We start from the raw sequence: 13,202 nt of genomic DNA, 5'->3' as shown, positions 1-13,202 counted from the left end.
GGAAGTGAAAACATAGATTCTCGCTTTCAAGAATGTCAGCCGTAAGCTCAGCGAATGGTTGTACTAATCGGAGTAATAAAACCAAGGATATATCGTACTTTAAGTAAGTATTACTGAATTATAGCCGAGATTCCTTTTTGTAATTTCTGTTTTGTAATTAAATCCATTTTATTGTTTACTTAGCGAAAGTACGGATAGCCAGGGTAATTATTTGTCGAATTTTGTTTCAGATTTCGTTTAAAGAACAAGGAATTAACCGAACAATGCGTTATGAGGGCGAAAAGAGATAAATGGTATCCCACTCAATTCAGTTGCTTATGCTCTGTACATTTCCAACCCTATTTAATTTTCATTCACATTTACAAATAAAGGAAATGGGGCGCCCACCACCAAGAAAACGTAACCACAAAAAATCACTTATTTCGTTCAAACGTACACCAAGTATGATAAATACAGCATTTTACTGCTATTTTTGAAATGTATACAGCCTTTATTGTAGATGTCTGTTGCCTTGGTTTTTAAAACTATGCCACACTTCATAATGGACAATTTTCAAGCTTACCTTTCAGCTAGTAATCCCAGTATGATATGGTAATGGGAGAAACATGATATCCCCCTATATTATGATAAATAATTACACTAAACGATTATTGTGGTAAAGTATTCATGGGCCGCCTCTGTGGTGCACTGGTTAGCGTGAGCAGCTGCCACCCCTGGAAGCCCGGGTTCGATTCCCAGCTCCGCCACGAAATTTGAAAAGGGGCACGAGGGCGGGCTGTAACGGGATTCTATCAGCCTGGGGAGGTCAACTGAGTAGAAGTGGGTTCGACTCCCACCTCAGCCATCCTCGAGTAATTTTCCGTGGTTTCCCACTTCTCCTCCAGGCAAATGCCGGGATGGTACCTAACTTAAAGCCACGGCCGCTTCCTTCTCTCCCCCACAAGGCCCCTGTTCAGCAGTTGTATCCCCCGACCCAGTGTCTCGCGCTCCAGAACACTGTCCTTGAGGTGGTAGAGGTGGGATCCGTCGCTGAGTCCGTGGGAAAAACCAACCCGGGAGGGTAAACAGATTAAGAAAGGAACACAGTACTCATGAGGATGCAGTAATTTTAAAAATATGAACAGAATGATATTGTAACCTATTGTAGGTTCCTATGATTTTAAGGTTTCCTGTTATAAATATTTATGTCCATCGTTTTTATTCTAATTTATGATTAACCACAACAGCCAAGCAGGGTAACGCTCTTGTTCCGATTTCGAGGCCTATGCGTATGTCACTGTGCGTTGATTTCGAACTACCCTACAATCAACTGATCGTGATGTTGGCCTCGTGCCGCAATATGATGAAGTGGCGGTGTTCGCTTTCATGCTTCAAGCTTTCGGCAACGGTCTTTAATTCTCCCATAGCGATTCTAAAATGCGCATTTTCTACACTTTTCGTCATTTAAAGGCCATGTCCCCTTGCTTGTGTGACCACAGGAAACATGGCGGACGTTCATTCTATTAGGTTCACCCAGACAGCGCTTCCGCCTCTCTATGTTATTCTAGCTCGTTGGTAAAGTTCATGAAGTGTAGTATGTCAGTGCTACCAAAGTTCATGATGTTTTGTCAGAGAACTTCAGCTGCAATTAATCATGCCAACGCCATCTAGGATCTTATGTATCGTTTCTATAATACCTCGTTGATGCATTCTTAACTAGATTATCATTGACGCAGTAGGACATGTGAGTTTAACCGAGATAGTTGGAGGAAGATTTGAAATTTTAATGAGGAGTACTTCATGCCTACGCCAGTGAGTACATTTTAATTCAGGTGTATAGCTGAAACAGTAATGAATTTGTGTGGCTGAAATGTTCATAGACAGTAAATCTAAAGGTGGTAATCTATATAGAATAGTTGAATGTATTGAACGATTCCTTTGACATTGGCATCGTATATGACAGCATGAAATACGATTATGTGTAAAATTGTTCATAGCTCTATTATTATTCCGTGGTCTTTATTACTTTTGACAACGGTTTCTGATTTGCTTTGCGTGTTTTTCGTGTTGCAGATATCCCGAGCTGATATAACTCCATTACGATAGTTCATAAACTGACATGAATGGCCTGTATGATTCATGAAGATAAATAGTTCCGTAGGTAAATTAATATACACAGTTTTACCATAAAATGTGTAGGAAGACGAGTTTTTATCAACTGGACTCTGAAGTGCATGTAATACGAAAAACAATATGTCAAATGTCATTTCATGCGGTTTGAGAAATGATGGAATTCTCTTTCACATTTTTGTGGGGGTCTCCCTTATGAATTTTGTAAGTAATGGTTGCTCCGTTGGTTGATTCTTGCGTGCTTGATGGATACAGTACTTTTGTATCCATCTCTTGGCACAGGCCAGAGTAAAGTGTAGCTTCCACTGAAATCCCACTCTCATCCATGGCTGTGACAATATGGAAGCTGCTGGGGTATGGGTGGTGCTGAGTAATGTCATTCAGAGCACGACTAGTGCATCTGAGTGTTATGAAAGGTGTTGCTCATACGGTCAGTCGTGCTGCAATAGCACTTTCTGACCCAGTGAGGAAAGCAGTGGCAAACTACCTCACTCCTCGTCTTGCCTAGTACGCCTCATTTTGGTGCTGCCATTGATTTTTGTGGTTTCCTTATAACCGCATAACCTTTGGTGGTGCTATTTGAGGATCCAGCCTCTGGGCTGATGACCTAACAGACAGACAGAATAGACTAACATAGCCATGAAGGTTATGTTATGAGTTCTGATGCGAGTGTGCTATGTTGTTTCAGATTGGCATTATTCTTCTGCGATAGCATACTTCAGACTTGTTTTATTCTTGTTTTCCACAAAATTTGACATCAAATGCCAACACATACAATCCTCGGTCTCATTGGAATCCCTAATTTATGTAAAATAAGACCGAGTTTGTTTATATGTAATGGATCTCAGCAACTAACGGTCCTTTTTTGAAATTTCTGCCATTTGAAAAATATTCTGGGTAAGATAGGCTATGTATCATCCCGGAATATCAAAGGTTTCCCCGTGAGGATCATGATTTAAGAAAAAAGTGACAGCAATAATAAATCTGTACCTTTTTTTTGTCGTAAAATTTACTTATGTAGCTCAAATTTGGCAATCTTTAGCAACCTTTAGTTAACACACACAGGCTACTTATTATGCTATCTGTAAGTGCGCTATGTACTGGTAGTAAAAGAAAATGTGAAACAAGACAGAAAAACTTACGCTTCGAATCCTTAAAATTGAATAAGTTCCCTAAACGTTTAGTCCTATCAAACCACGGAGCGCACAAAGTGTACTTGATATTCGATTTTAAAAAAATTGAATCACTAATAGTTTTTGAGAAAAAGTTTTGATGTATTTTGGCACATGCTTTATCCTTTGTGGTTTCTTTCACGTAAAATCTATTTGACGGACCCTGCTCGAATCTGGCAAGTATACAACTTGTAACCTTCGGTTAACATACAGGTCAATTCCTGTTGCGGGCCGATGATGCAGATGCTAGGCCCTTTTAAACAAGCAAGTACTATTACATTGTATCTTAAGGGAGTCCTGCAGGGGAATAAATGGTGAAGCAAGTTATAGGAAAATGTATGTCTGTGAGCCTTAGAAGTGAATACCATGCCTAAATGGTTAGCCTTATTAATTAAATTTATTATTCGGCTATCGCTCGTTAACTAGTATGATTGTCTTCCAAAGGTAAAGTTCAAATCACATGAGTTCTTTGATGTTTGTATAATCCAATTCTGGAACCATGGACTTCCACAATGTTAGCACACAGTGTCTTGGGTAGCCACTGGTCCTTGAGGGTTGATACTTCTGCTGTTCATACGCTCTTTCCTAGCATTGCATTTGCTGGCCAGAAATTTCCTTCGTTCTAGTTCAAAGGATAGCTGCCCTTGGTGGACGAGCCAGCACCATTCTGGATGAGTGGATGTCACAACTTCCCAATTTCAGGGTCAGTTCGACATTTCTTTAGATTCGCTTTCAGAAAAGTCTTTATAGCGTTTATGTTGCCCACCCTGTTTTCTCTCCGACCTTGAACTGACAGTACATGATTTGTTTTGGGGTGACGCGACTCAGGCATGCAAATTACATGACCTGTTCATCAAAGCTGGTGTTTTATTATGAGAACCTCAACGCTGGTTGTTTGCTTGCTTCAAAACACTTATGTTATGTTGCCATTTTATTCCTAGGATTCTCCTAATGCAGCGTTGATGGAATTTTTCCAGGCGTAGTACGTGCTTTCTGTATGTAACCAATTTTACAACTGTAGAGTATAGTTGGAACAACAGCTTGGTATACATACAGCTTGGTTAGAGTACGGTTGTTGCGGTTGTCAAACACCCTAATTCGCATACAACCATAGGCTGCGCTGGCACATTTGAGACTATATTGAATTTCAGCGTCAATATTTGAATTTGCTGAAAGGTGACTGCCCAGATATGGAAAGTGTTCAATATCTTTTAAGCTAGTTCCATTAATCATGATAGCAGGAGCAGCACATTACAGGTTGGTGCAGATTGATATAAAATTTGCGTTTTACTGGTGTTTGTCTAGACTAATGCTCCTATATGTCTCATTAAATGCATCCAGGGTATGCTGAAGATGAAATGAAATGGCGTATGGCTTTTAGTACTGGGAGTGTCCAAGGACATGTTCGGCTCGCCAGGTGCACGTCTTTTAATTTGATGCCCGTAGGCGACCTGCGCGTCATGATGAGGATGGACTGAAGACGACACATACACCCAGCCCCCGTGCCAGCAAAATTAACAACCGATGATGGTTAAAATTTCTGACCCTGCTGGGAATCAAACCCGGGACCCCTGTGGCCAAAGGCCAGCACGCTAACCATTTGTCCATGGAGCTGCTAGACATGCTGAAGATCATCTTCAGAGTTTGCCAATATAACATGGTTTGCATACTGGAGTTCAAGAATAGTAGTAGATTCCTTAGTGTTTGCTCACAGTCTGCTAAGATTGAATAGTCCTCAGTTTTTCTGTATATAATTTCAACCCCCTTTGGAATTTTATCTTTAACCAAATGAAGTATGACACCAATATATATGGAAAACATTGTGGGGGCAATCACACAGCCCTGTTTTACACCCGTTACGATCTTAAATGGTTCTCCAGCTCCACTGCTGTTAAGGACTGCACCATTCATATCGTGCAGTAATCGAAGAATCTGTATGAATTTTGGAGGGCAACCAGTTATGGATAGGATCCTCCAAAGATCATATCAGTTGTGCCTCGATTTGGGCTAAAGCCACATTGAGTTTCAGGCAACATTGTTTCGGGCTGGGCTGAGTGGCTCAGACGGTTAAGGTGCTGGCCTTCTGACCCCAACTTTACAGGTTTGATCCGCTCAGTCCGGTGGTATTTGAAGGTGCTCAAATACGACAGCCTCGTGCCGGTAGATTTACTGGCACGTAAAAGAACTCCTGCGGGACTAAATTCTGGCACCTCGGCGTCTCCGAAGACTGTAAAAGTAGTTAGCGGGACGTAAAGCAAATAACATTATTATTATTACATTGTTTCGGCCAATCGTTTCAGGCGGTTGGTCAGTATTCTGGCGAGAAGTTTGCCAGTAGCAGAAAGCAACAATATCCTTCAGTAGTTGCCACATAGTGTCCTGTCACCCTTTTTTTTTTTAAATATTGTTTGGGCCGACGACCTTAGATGTTAGGCCCGTTTAAACAACAAGCATCATAAATATTGTTACTATCAGGGCATCCCTTAGATCACTAGGAATGGTTCCAGTTTGCCATATCCTGTTACTGAGCTTGTGTATTTGGTGAACTAGTACTGTTCCCTTTCTTAAAGAGTTCAGCAGGAATTCCATCCATGCCTGGTGCCTTATTATTCTTGAGTTGGCTGATGGCAATTTTCACTTCTAATGGACTGGGAGCTTTGTCAAGGTGGTCTTCTGTAGGGCTCTGAGGAATTTGCCTAAAGATGTTGCCATCAGCAGGGCTTACAGAGCTTTTCTCTCTAAGAAATTCAGTATCTTTTGATTTTATTGGATTTATTCCATGGTGAGATGGACCGTATACAGTTTTAGTTGCATTGAAGAAAGCATGGTTGTTTGTGTGAGCCAGATGCTGCATTTCATGGGATTTAGATAGCCACCATTGATTTTTCACGACCAGAGTTTTCCTGTAGACTTTAGCTTTTGCATTTTTATACATTTGCCTTTTGGAGGTAGATTTAGGGTTATTTTGCTAGACATTAAATGCTTTCCTTTTCCTTCCTATGAGACTGAATTTCTAGGCCATTTTCATCAAACCAATCCGCATGTTTCTTTTTGGCGAAACCAGCAGATTCTTCACAGCCTGAGAGCATTGCTGACTTGAACATTTGCCAGTGGTCTTAGACATTCTCTGAATAATTCTCAGGCAGCTTTTCATGAAGGAGTTGGTGTAACTTCGATTAACGCTATCATCTTTGAGATGCTCGGTGTTCACCCTACATCTTATGTGATTTCCCTGTTTCCTGTGCTTCTGATTAACTTGCAGAGCCATAACAGACTGTATCAGTCAGTGATCAGTCCAGCAGTCATCAGCACTTATGAAAGCTTTGTGATTAATTCTTCACATTTGTCTTGGACATGCACAATCACGTAATTGATTAGATGCCGGTGTTTTGATCTGGGGTGTTGTCATGAGGTCTTAAATTTGTTCTTTTGTCGGAAGTGTATGTTCGTGATTACAAGATTATGTTCAGAACATTTGGTTAGGAGAAGAGTTGCTTTTACGGCACCTTCTTTACGAATTACACCAGACCATGCGGAATGCCTGCCAACTTGGCCATTGAAGTCTCCTAGAAGGATAATTTTATCTGACTGTGGTATATTTTTTAGAAGCTCATCAAGTTGGGAATATAAATCTTCCTTCTGGTCATCATCGGATGTGAGTCGGAGCATATGCACTGGTTATTACTGAACTTAAGGCAAAGGGTCATAAGCCATTCATTTATACCACATGGGAGCTCATAAAGATTATCAGAAATGTTATTCTTGATAGCAAAACAAATTCCATGGATATGAGGCTCATTCAAATTCTTGCCTTTCCAAAAGAAGGTATAGCCTCCACCATGTTCCTTCATTTGCAAGCCTTGTTTCACTGAGTGCAGCAATGTCAGTGTTGAACCTTTTCTGTTCACGAGCAACAGTTGCTGTTCGTTTTTGTGGTTTATTACGTGTCGCTGTACGTATGTTCCAAGTAGCAAAATTCATTCTTATTTTGGTTCGACCGCAAGTGGTGTACCCTCTGGATGCGTCTATCGAGTCGTAGCCCCCTACCCATTCAGGGTAAGCAGAGTGGATTCTAAACAGGCCTTCTTAGTCACAAATGCAGCATACAAATTGCTCTACAGCCCATCTTCGAGCAAAGCAGCGGTCATACATTCGCCGCCTACCTGTTGGCTTGTTGCGAGGAGCTCCCAGATAACACAGTCCTTCTCCTGTCACAACTCCCTGATTGCCACAGAGCTTGCAGTTGTGCATGAAGAGATGGTACAATTCTTCGGAAGACGCCAGTGCGCGACATTATTATTGTGGGAATGTTGTTGCACACCAACAGTCACACGATCCTTAAGTTACAGAGCCTTTGCCCAGTGGTATAGTAACTACGACGACTGGAGGTCCCAAAGTGCTGCAACCTTCATCCGCCTTCCCAGCAGTTGAAGCTACATTAGTTGCTCATGTGTCTGGTCTGCCATTGAGGTCTTCTTCTATGCCGTTGACCATTATTGGTTCATCCGCCTTTAGGAGTAGTTTCTCACCTCAGGGGCAATAGAGTGCCCTAAACCTTCATCTGGTCCTCTGCCTTCCAAAGAAGCCATTGACATGTTTGGGGGGGGACACTCGGTTGCCAGTTGTCTTCGTGATTATTGTTGCCTCAATGCCTTTAGCTGCGCTTTGTCGAGAACTGTGTTGGTGGAACCGCTCAAGTTTTTTGATATCACAGCGATGGTGTCCAAGTTTCACAGCCATACAGCAGCGTGGAAATGACAACAGCTTTGTACACCATGAGTTTTGATATGCAGTTTCAGGTCGTTATTCATGAAGACTCTGCATTAACCGTCCGAATGCTGCATGAGCAGCCCCAATTCTTTTATAAATGTCTTGTTTGCAGGTACATAGTTTAGACAAAATGCTTCCGAGATATGAAAAGTGATCAACCTATTTCAGTGTTGTGTCTAAGATGGAGATACTGAACTGAGGAAGAGTTAATCCTGAGGCAGGTTGTGCAAGTACCTTCGTTTCTTTCGCATTAATGGCAAGACCAAAGCGATCACATGCAGTTTTAAAGCAGTCGACTGAATGTAGTTTTGCAGGTGTTAGAGCAGGAGATGCGGTGTCATCGGCATATTGCAGTTCTGTCACCCATGTAACCAGAGTACGTCTGTGAGTGAAGTTTTGCCAGATTGAAAAGGCCTGCATCAAAACAAAATGTAATCTCCGTGCTTAAGTTTGCAGATGATTCATGCAGCATGGCAGCCATGTACAGTGCAAAGAGTGTAGGAGCAAGCATACAGCCTTCTTTCAATCCATGAGTGATTGGGAATGAATCTGATAATGAGTCACCATGAAGAACCTGTCCAGACATGCCATCGTGAAGTGCTTGAACAAATTCCATATAACATTCAGGACATCCAAAATGTCTCGATAATTTCAACATAGCAGGTCTTGTTACTGAATTAAAGGCTTTTTCCAGATCATAAAAAAATAAATACAGAGTCTGCTGTTGCTCTTTGCATTTTCCCTGGAGTTGTGTAGCACAGAAGATCATATCTGTTGTGCCTCTGGAGGTTCAGAAAACACATTGAGACTCGGGCAAAATCCTCTCTGAGATAACTCTGAGCTGGTTTAATAGAATTTTTGTGAGAATTTCACCTGCAATTGACAAGCGATATACCACGGTAGTTCCCACATACACTATGATTGCCTTTCTTGAAGATAGTGATGGTAGCATTCTTCAAGTCGTCAGGTACTTCTTGAGTTTTCCAAATGAGGAGGATGAGTGTAGTCTCCAAGGGTATACAGTACCTCCATTTTGTATCAGTTCAGAGGGATGTTATCAGGACAAGGAGCCTTTCTTTATTTTAGTTGAGTGCTTTGGTGAAGTGTGTGTATGTGTAGGTGGAACTGCCATCCATGGTTGTTGGGGCTGCTGAGGGACGTTATGGAGAAAGTCCTCGGTAGGATTGGAGACACGATTTAGAAGTGCAGAGAAATGTTCCTTTCAAAGCTATAAAATTTCTAGATTATCAGTTAAATGGTGGAGTTGTCAGCAGTCTTCAGTGACCCCGATGAAGATTGAATTGGACCATATATCTCCTTTATGCCAGCATAGAAGTTTCGCAGGTCACGGGCATCAGATAGTCTTTGCAGTTCTTAAGCTTTTTGTTGCCACCAGTTACTCTTGATTTCCTAATTTGTGCCTGACATTTTCCTTTAAGTTCCAAGAAATGATTTCTTCACATTGGAAGACAGATCTTGAAGATAGGATAGATGGGCTTCCTGTTTGGCATTGATCAGACATTTAATTTCTTCATTATTTTCATGAAACCAGTCCTGTCTTTTTTTCCCTCACAAAACCAATCCTTTCCTCAGCTGACTCAGTGATGACCTTCTGAAGCATGGCCCATTCCTGATTTGTACTATTACTGGTGACTGGATGACTAGCCAGTTTGAGATTGCATTTCTTTAATCTGTAGCAATGGATTCAATTTGAGAAGCATCAGATTTCTTTCTGGGCAGGTTGTGGATGGATCTTTCTGGTTTGCAACAGATTGAGATTCTCAACCGCCAAAAAAGGAGCTTAAGATCTGTCCAGCAGTCGACATTTCTTGCGGTCCTTGTAACAAGGACATCTTTTTTATCACATTACTTGGTGATGATATAATCAAGGATGTGCTAGTGCTTTGAGCAAGGGTGCATCCAAGTGGTCTTGTAGCCATTAGGCAGGCGGAACTGAGTATTAGTAATGCTGAGTTCATGTTCAGCACATAAACCAAGGAGCAGTAGACCATTGGTATTACAGTTGCCTAGTCCGTGTTTTCCCATCACATTGCCCCATAATGGGTGATCTTTACCAACTCTGGGATTGAAATCACCAAGTAATAAGAGTTTGTCTCTTGGTGGTACTTTGGTGATGGTAGTGCTCAGCAGGTTGTAGAATTGGTCTCTAGCTTCATCAGCATTCAAGGTAGGAGCATATGCGGAGATGTGTGTCATAGATTTGGCTCCAGAGAGTGGGATTCGGATAGTTATAATTCTTTCCCTGACAGCTGTTGGAGTTAGCTGATAATCATTCACCAATGTGGTCTTCACAGCGAATCCCACACCATGAATGTGGTGTTCTCCCTTATCTTTTCCCTTCCGAAGATTGTGTAGCCTGAGCTGAACTCCATAAGTTTACCTTCGCTAGACAGTCGGGTTTCACTTAAGGCATCAATATGAATGTTCATTTGTCCAAGCTCATGGGTGACAAGCACTGTTCTTCTTTCAGGTCTGTTATTGTCTTTCAAATCAAGTAGGGTTCGAACATTCCAGGTTCCTGTAGTCAAAGTTCTGGTAATCTTCGTTTTTCGACCGCATAAGGGGTAACCCGCTGGGTGCGGCCTCCCACCCGGCTGAGAGTAAGACTACCGATGTTTAGCCCATATTTTCTAGGGCCTTCCCCATTCAGGGTGGGCAGCAGTGATCCTAAATAGGCCTGCCCAAACACAGATGCAGGACTGAATTCCTGAGTAGTCACGGGGTCTCAAAGACGACCATCACACACCTACTGCCAACGTACAGGTCCGAACTAGAGGCTTCTAGTTTCACCCGAAAACCTGCCTCCACCATCCTTATCCCATGGCTGTTGGACTTGAGTTGAATGGGGTTACAGCAGGAAAAAGTGCCACAAGTGGGATTTTGTTTAAGGTGGATCACAGCTTGCAAGGAAGTGACCTACACACTATGATCTCGGAACTATACCCTGCGGCACAAATGAAATGCGACGTGCAGGTTCTAGTACCACGACTGCAACGGACTGCTGCAGACTCTAAATACCATTGAGTTGCGCCTTTACAACCAGTCCATCTGGCATGGCCTCATCTGCCTCCGCGACCAATGAGAACCACAAAAAGGAGGTTCCTCCGTCTGTTTTGCCGTCGGGCCAAAGACACGGATGATGGGTTCCAGTGGCATTTCCTACACTGAGGGGACCATCACTCCACCCAAAGGGGCTCATCCGCCCGAAGTCGTTGGCCCCTATGGGGGTTAGAGTTATTTACCGCATCTCGACACTCGGCGTTAGCTGTTTTTACAGCTGGTTGCCAAGCCAGCTAACCCTCCTCCTTTCCCATTCCAGACTTGGGACCGGACAATGGTGGAGTTATTTCCTTCATTTTAACAGTATTCCAGAAAAGATGCTTTTCTGTGTTTACTATCACACATAACAAGATGGCGCCAACTGCTGCTGTTGTGTGAAACGGCTCTCCAGTAAATTACATGTAATAGCTCTCATTATTGTTCCGTATTGAAGATGACGTTAGGCATAGATATCAAGGATAATTTAATAAAAAACCACCTATTCAATACTTTCCACGTTTAATGTGGTTATTATCTACATGATTTTATGTAGACTTATTTAGGTCAGGTACATGTTTCACCCATTATTTTGGGCATCTTCAGCCTGTATACAACCTTTAGGTCAAGGTTTGGGACCTTTTTAACCAATATAAACATACCAATATATACACTATATACAATATATACATTATATAAAATATATACAAACATTAATGAACCCTTAAGATGGGTAACATAAGTTAATACAGTTAAGTTTTTTGGTCCTAATCTATCTAATATGAAAAATGTCCAAAACTAAAATGGATCTTCTTATTGGTAAAGAGGATTACATATCGGGGTTTATGTGACCCCTATATCATATCATGTTCTTGACGTACCGTGTCTGTTGACAGGATGTGTCGTCAACAATAAGTGGAGATTTGAACTGATTGTTGATTGTAGGTTGGTCAAGATTGAAAATATAAATTTAAATTAAATGTGTTTTAACTTGGCAGTTCTATTCTGGTTAACTTAAAATGTTCAAAATAAAATGAAATGGATCTTCTTTTTTATTATAAGTCTTGAGAAAGGGTGATATTAAAACTGGGGCTCATTTGACCTACGATTTTCATTTTCATGTTCTTGACGTAACTAATATTTAAATGTGTTCTCATGCACAAGTGGAGATTTAAAAAACCAATTGTTGTAGGTAGACTGGTCAAGAACGTTGTGAATGAAACTGTTAGCGTCTTGACTTTGGGTCTCATGTAACGTCAAGGAATTGACAAGAGTACAATATTAAGCTGTTTCATAGTTTTAGGCTGCTGCTTAATTGAGAAGGAACATCCTAGACACTTGATACAGTCTTGTATGAATATTGTTCCCGTTGATGTGTTGCTTGGTCTTTGGGAGGGCTTAAGAATATCTGTAATGAAGTAGAAAAGTAATATTGAATTAAAAATTTAGAGCACACGTTGTGATAAAATGTATTAAATTAACACCTCTTAACTGTAAAATGACTTGCTTGTTCAATTAATACTAGATGGACCTGTCTGTTCTGGCAGCGCCTGTCTTATCAACATTTCTACTCCTGGTGTTGTACTGGTGCGGTAATGGAGGGGCGGGGCATGGAGGGAGAGTGGGGATAGGCTGGTCTATGGGCGTGTGTGCTATTGCTGTAGGGGAGTTTCTAGAAGCGATATGGGGAGGTTTAACTTTTGGCATGGTGGATGAAGCATTTGAGTGTGGAGATTTAAATAATTGAGGGATTTTGTTTTGATCTGAATTCACGATATTAATTAATCTAGGTGTTAAGAATCCTTCGTACGAATTAACACCTAATGCAACGTAAAACAGCTTATGTGTAAAAAAAAAAAAAAAAGTATATTCTCCCAGGATGGTACGACAGGAAGCGATATGAGCTCGCAGTTGTGATTAATGATATTCTATAAGAAAGAAGTAGGCTCTTGGACAATACTGTCTTTACGCACTGGGTGTAGGAAATTCCCTGTATTTGTGGCGAGGTATATATTAGCCAAACGTGCCCGACCATTGGTACTCGTATCAAGGAACAAAAGCCACACAAGTCAGCAATAGCTGAGCTCGTATCCA

The 13,202-nt window shown here is 41.5% G+C and overlaps 1 protein-coding gene across 4 annotated transcripts in view; it reads left to right on the top strand.

Moving 5' to 3' along the window:
• The first annotated feature begins 1,716 nt into the window (after positions 1 to 1,716).
• Positions 1,717 to 13,202, top strand: part of LOC136884534 (uncharacterized) — a 124,253-nt gene continuing 112,767 nt past the window's right edge. For 2 of the 4 annotated variants that reach the window (XM_067156780.2, XM_067156776.2), the window contains exon 1: positions 1,717 to 1,791. The gene's annotated coding sequence lies outside the window, so the exon portion shown is untranslated. Of the gene's footprint in view, positions 1,792 to 1,814; positions 1,875 to 2,052; positions 2,141 to 13,202 lie in introns of those variants that run through there. The other 2 variants (XM_067156777.2, XM_067156778.2) reach the window with 2 other exon arrangements.

The sequence above is a fragment of the Anabrus simplex genome, chromosome 12 (genome assembly GCF_040414725.1).
Source record: "Anabrus simplex isolate iqAnaSimp1 chromosome 12, ASM4041472v1, whole genome shotgun sequence".
NCBI lineage: Eukaryota > Metazoa > Arthropoda > Insecta > Orthoptera > Tettigoniidae > Anabrus > Anabrus simplex.
This window is presented reverse-complemented; position numbering and strand designations above follow the sequence as displayed.